This window comes from Saccostrea cucullata, unplaced genomic scaffold (genome assembly GCF_032062105.1).
Source record: "Saccostrea cucullata isolate Sc308-1 unplaced genomic scaffold, CSIRO_AGI_Scuc_v1 ctg408, whole genome shotgun sequence".
Classification (NCBI taxonomy): domain Eukaryota; kingdom Metazoa; phylum Mollusca; class Bivalvia; order Ostreida; family Ostreidae; genus Saccostrea; species Saccostrea cuccullata.
The window spans coordinates 236,301-243,217 of NW_026931331.1; positions in this window are offsets into that span (position 1 = coordinate 236,301).

Below are 6,917 nucleotides of genomic sequence, written 5' to 3' on the forward strand. Positions count from 1 at the left end.
GGACTGAGCCAATGTATGTGACCTCCCCCTTAGACAGCAAAGGAAATATATATTCACAAAATATTAACGAGGTTAGTTCCTCAGCTTTTCAACAGATGTTTGTCTTGACCTCTATTTTAGAAACTCTACATAATGTTTTACCTCTTACAATTAATTGGATGTTACATGTATAACATTAATTAAACTATATTTGATTAAATCCACATGATGAAATTCAATACCAAAAACTTTAAGTGAGGAACTATATTTTATGGCGGAAGGTTTTTATAGAAGAGCGTCTTTTGACGTATTCAGTATTGAAAAGTTTTATAAGTTTTGATTTCTATTTTTACATTCAGTCTGCACATGGAGTATCTTTGTGCACTGAAATATTTTAATACTGGTCCTAAATTATATAATAAATTAACTTTCATAAATTCTATCATGAAATTTGGTAAATTATACCAAATATATATGAAAGTCCTTGAAAAAAAAGTAGCCCAATTTATGCTTAAAATTAAATCAGCATTATTTTAGTTACATTTAAAAATTTACATCCAAGACCCCCCCCCTCCCTCCCCCCCCCCCCCCCCACCAACACCACACTTTATATTTCATATTTTTAATATATAAGATGACTGTTGCCAATCATGCGATCCGTACTTGTATTTCAGAAGATTGAAAGTTTTTTTTATTTGCATAAAAAGATAGCACTACTATATAGGGCCTATAAAACGATAGTTTCAAATTGACATAAATAGTTTAACTCAAATGGCTAAATAGAATTTTCTTTATCTTTATTTGCTAGCTTTTTAAATTCCTATATTCATTGTTTTTATTTTAGCATAAAGTAAAGTTGCCACATAGAGATATAAAATTCTGCAAAAACGAAACAATAAGGTTTTGTTCGTTTACCAAAAGAGAAAAACATTCTTTTTAAAGAAATAGGGTAACATTTTGTTGAAGTTTGTTGGGATGTAAAACGGGTTGGCACATGATCAAATCTTCCATTGAGGCCGATCTTCCATAAAGCCCTTCGGACTTTATGGAGATGAGATCATGTGCCAACCCGTTTACATAATAATGATTACTCATAAATGCTACTCAAAGCGCTTTACAATCATTATTACCCCAGCAGACCATAACAATCCAGAATCTTTTTCAGTGCAAGCTGCCGTTAACTGGCGTTAATGCGCTAGAACACTAACATTCTGATAATATCTTTCACTGTCTATAGCTAAGTACCCCTTTTACACTTGAGTGGAGTGAGGAAATTCGTGTAAAGTGCCTTTCCCAAGGACACAAGGTCGACTTGCCGCGGCCAGGATTCGAACTCACAACCTTTCGGTCTGGAGTCAGACACCTTAACCATTAGACTACCGACGCCACATCCCATTATTTACATCCCAATAAAACTCAAAAAATGATACCTAATTACTTAAATTTACATTTGTGACTGTTTTATTACAGATAGAAAGGTATTTAAGTTTTAAATCCATAAAGGATTTATTTTTTCAAAACTCTTGATCAATGGAAAATTAAAAATTGTTGAACACGCCGATCACTTATGACGTCACTATGAAAATACGTAGATTGCTTATGACAAAACAATCAATTTATGGTCACATGACGAACGTGTTTGATTTTACACAGAAATAAAAACGCTTGTTTAAATAGTGTTATATTAGGGCAAACATTTGCAGGAAGGATATAGAGATAACGAACAGTATTCAATCTCAAAGTCCATTAAACAATATGCAAAATAAGAGCAGAGCAAATACGGACCTCTGGCCCATCAGAGGTGGGATCAGGTGCCATGGAGGAGTGAGCATCCCCTGCCGACCGGTTACACCCGCCGTATGCTCGTTGTCATGATCAGGAAATAACGGGGAAAAAAATCCGTCGTCAATTCAGTGTCTAAATAATGGACTAACAATTGGTATGAAAAACGTAAGTCAGCATTTGACTCAATGATAAATTGTATTTGCTGACAAGGTCATTGTATCGACCATAGAACTTACAAAATGATTACTTTCAACGAGACTGCTGATATTCTTGTTTCATCAACTTGCTTGTCAATAATTTATCTCGTTTAAGAAATTGTTCATACGTAGAGCATGCAAATGTAAATATTTTAAGATGTTTGGCTCAAACATTTCTCTAAATTGTGTAAAAATATGACTAAATCTATTGATATATAGATAATAATTTTGAGAGACAGAGAAGTATTAAAGATATTTTCATAAGTCACCACTCCGTCAAAAATATAGCCCCTGCTTGTTTTCAAACTCAGTTTACCATTTCTATTTGAAGTTGTACAATGGCGATGGGGAAAGAACAATATGGTCTTTTAAATTTCTTACACCTTAATACATGTATATATGAAATATATGCAAATAAACCTTGAATATTTCTGTCAGAAACCAGAGAAGAATTCTACATGTACCTTAAGTTAAATTATTTCATGTAGGAGTTGCCTCACCCTATACAACTGTATTACCTTACTCAATTCTAATTTTAAATCCTCTATTTTTCTCATTTACTTACATATTTTCCTCAAAAGCAACATTCCTTCTCCGGGATCATTATCATTTTGTTTGATATTTTTCATACAATTTATACAAGTTCAATTTCTTTATTGACTGAGAGCTTTATAGCTCATCAGTACAAACAAATACAAACATGACTGTACAGATTTACAGGAGAATATGATAATTATGTACATATGATACATATATGTATGACATAAATAATTATGACATAGATAATTAATTTAACATGTCTTTTCTAGTATTTAGGCTAAAGTAAATAAATTTACCTAAGTTCTTTTACATTTTCAACATTTAAAAATTGCAACAATTTAAACATAAAAGGTTTTCCAATAATAAGACTTAAAGTATTTTTTACGGTGTATTTGATAATCAGAACAGATTAAAATAAAGTGAAATTCATCCTCAACATGGTTTGAACACAAAAAAACAAGAGGCCCATGGGCCACGTCGCTCACCTGAGAAACTTTGGCCATGCTGTTCTTTAACAGATCCCCTCCACCCCTTTGTAATACAAATTGTGACCACGCCCTACCACCAGGGGTCATGATTTGGACAATTTATAATCTACACTACCCCAAGATCCTTCCACATAAGTTTCAGCTTTTCTGGCCCAGTGCTTCTTGAGAAGAAGATTTTAAATTTTTTTCCCCTTTTTATTTCTTTGTAAAACTTGGATTCCCTATTGTGGCCCCACCCTACCCCGGGGGGTCATGATTTGTTCAATTTAGAATCTACACTACCCCAGGATGCTTCCACATAAGTTTCAGCTTTTCTGGCCCAGTGGTTCTTGAGAAGAAGATTTTTAAAGTTTTTTCATATAGATTTCTATGTAAAACTTGGATTCCCTATTGTGGCCCCACCCTACCCCGGGGGTCATGATTTGTTCAATTTAGAATCTACACTACCCCAGGATGCTTTCATATAAGATTCAGCTTTTCTGGTCCAGTGGTTCTTGAGAAGAAGATTTTTAAAGTTTTTTCCTATATATTTCTATGTAAAACTTGGATTCCCTATTGTGACCCCGCCCTACTCTGGGGGTCATGATTTTAGCAATTTGATATCTTCACTACCCAAGGATGCTTCCACATAAGTTTCAGCTTTCATGGCCCAGTGGTTCTTGAGAAGAAGATTTTTAAATTTTTTTCCTATATATTTCTATGTAAAACTTGGATTCCCTATTGTGACCCCGCCCTACCCTCGGGGGTCATGATTTGAACAATTTAGAATCTACACTACCCCAGGATGCTTTCATATAAGTTTCAGTTTTTCTGGCCCAGTGGTTCTTGAGAAGAAGATTTTTTAATGATCCCACCCTATTTTTGTATTTTCTTGATTATCTCCCCTTGGAAGGGGTCTTGGGCCTTGATTTAAACAATTTAAATTTCCCTTTACCTAAGCATGCTTTGTACCAAGTTTGGTTAAAATTGGCCCAGTGGTTTTTGAGAAGAAGTTGAAAATGTGAAAAGTTCACAGACTGACGGACGGACGGACAGACAGACAGACGACGGAAAACGGGTGATCAGAAAAGCTCACTTGAGCTTTCAGCTCAGGTGAGCTAACAATATCTACGGTGTTGTTCTGTATTATTTTATTTGTATGGATTTCCATAAGTAAAATTGTAAATTATGGTTTGCAATTAAATATCTGTAAAAAGAACATTTCCTAGACCTATCTATTTGAGAAAAAAATATTCTGTCTTGTCTAAAATTCTTTGCTTTACGATCCATGACACCTGATCCCACCTCTGATGTTTCGGAGGTCCGTGTTTGCTTTGCTCTTATTTTGTTTAATGGACTTTGAGTTTGAATACTAGTACTGTTCGTTATCTCCATATCCTTCTACACATTCAACTTTTTTTTCCCCATGATTCAAACATACCTAAATTGCATAGAAAGATTTTAACATTTGACAACCAGTTTTTTGCATTATGCATTTCTACACACTTATATAAAACACTATAACAATGTTGTATGATACAATTTTTTTTGGTCAAGAATTTTCTTCCAAAACTTGATTATATTAAACATTCTGTGGTGAAGCATAGGATATCGTACTAATTCAGAATGTACACTAACATTACATTTTGACCTTTTAACTTCTTAAATATGTTTACAAAAATCAAAATGTAGTTTTTCAACATTAGGTGATTTATGTGAACCCCAAACATCTGCACATAGTTTAAGATACTGGCCACAATGCAATCAAACAAAGCCCAAGTATGTAAAGTGATCAACAATTTCAAGTGTTTCACCATTTATCTACCAATTTTCATATTCTTTCACTAATCCCCCTTTTCTAAAGGCAACAATCTTTGATTTGTCCACATTAATTTGTAATTTCCATGTTTCACAATAGTTTGATAATTGATCAAACAGCAATTGCAGACCAGAAACTGCTTCAGAAAAGAGCACCATATCGTCTGCATAAATATAAGGAGAAAAAGGATCAATGATGATCTTTCATATGGTACACATCCATAATTTAAAAAGTGCATTTCAAAGTCATTTACATACATGTTGAATAAAATGGGTGAAAGTACTTCGCCTTGCATTAAACCGAGGTTGCTACTAAAAATGGCACTCAACAAACCTTCAGAAGTTACACATGCTTTAACATTTTTATACAATCCTTTTAACACACGTATAAGCTTGCCTTGAATACCAATTTTGGACAATTTCAACCAAAGTTTGGATCGATCAACAGAATCGAAAGCTTTATTAAAATCAATAAAGGCACAATAAAGATTTTTATTCTTTGAAAAAGAAATACATGTAGTGAGTAAAGAATACAGAGCAAAAATAGCATCACTAGTTCCACATTTTGGTTTAAAACCGAACTGAGCATCAGTGACAATATCATTACATTCTGACCATGAAATAGAGAATAATACATACCCTTTTCCATATCACATCCTGTATCAGCCCGAGACACCAATATCAGCCAGAGGGCCGAAGTCCCGAGGGCTGATATTGGTCGAGGGCTGATACAGGATGTGATGTGGAAAAGGGAATGTATTATTATGTTTATTATATACTTAGTAATAAAATACAAAATACAATAAGTTGAAAAGAAAATTAGTAAATAACCATGCATTGACTTCTTACATACATGTAGATTGTACATGGTCTATTGTCTCATACGATTTGAGTTTGTTTCTAATTTTATTTCGATGAACTCGATCGGTCCGTAATTTGAAAATAATCTATTACATGTATTTGTATATTAAGATTAACCTTATTTTAAAAAGTTAAAATTAAGAGAAATTCAATATGAACCCAACAAAAATTGTGTATGATCACAAGTACTGTTTTTGTGGTTTAATTTACTAAGGGCGTGATATTGACGTCACAATAGCTGCAGGTTTGATATGGATTTGCGGGTCTGATATAGGTTATCAGCCCTGCAAATCCATATCAGCCCCCCAGGGCTGATACTGCTATTGTGACGTCAGCCATATCGTATATGCAAAAAACATGTATTTATTACTAAGTGTGTAATAAATAAGTCTATTGTTTAGAACAGAGGTGAAAAGTTACATGTAACATAGGCTACTGACCAAGCTAGTTCCTCTATAATTGTTAGGATCTGAGTTATCTCCCTATTTCAACACAGGCTCAATAACAGAAATTGACCAAAATTCGGGGAAAAAAACTGTATGTAAAATACAATTAAAAAGTTTATGCAAAGTTTGCAAAAAATATTCTTCAAATTCAATATAAAGTATTCATTGAGTATACAATCATCACCATGAGACTTGCCTCTTTTTAAATTTTTGATAGCAGTTTCAATTTCATTGATATCTATATCTTTATCCAATTCTTCGAAAATACAATCATCAATCTCACTGGAAGTTTTATTACCTTCATTTAAGTTGCTTGAAATTGAAAAATAGCTTTTGGTTATTCTTCTTTAAAATCTCTTGCCTTTGACCTTCATATAATAAATATCGTCTTCTACATTTGGCCTCAGAAATTTTATATGCATGCACGCTTTTTCGCTATACAAAATATTAGAGCTTTTTAAAATTATTATTAAACATTTGTCTCTTTATAATGTAATGTATTTACTAGTCTCACTATAGGTAGATTCAAACTTACCTGGAAATAAAAAGGTAATAAAAGGGTTTTAAAAAATATTAAAACTAGCAACTTAAAAACAAACACAACACAAAGAACATCTAACATTTTTATTAGAACTTGCTGAATACCTACTACATAGGGGTAACGTTTTTAAAACGAATTAGGCGTTAACTTTATAGAATACATTCATTTGGAATTTAATCGTATATATTCAAGAAAGATATTACCAATACATTGATCATTAAACAAAAGTTGATTTAATACCCTAGATTTGACATGAAATGCACATCAGATCTGAAAAAAGGGT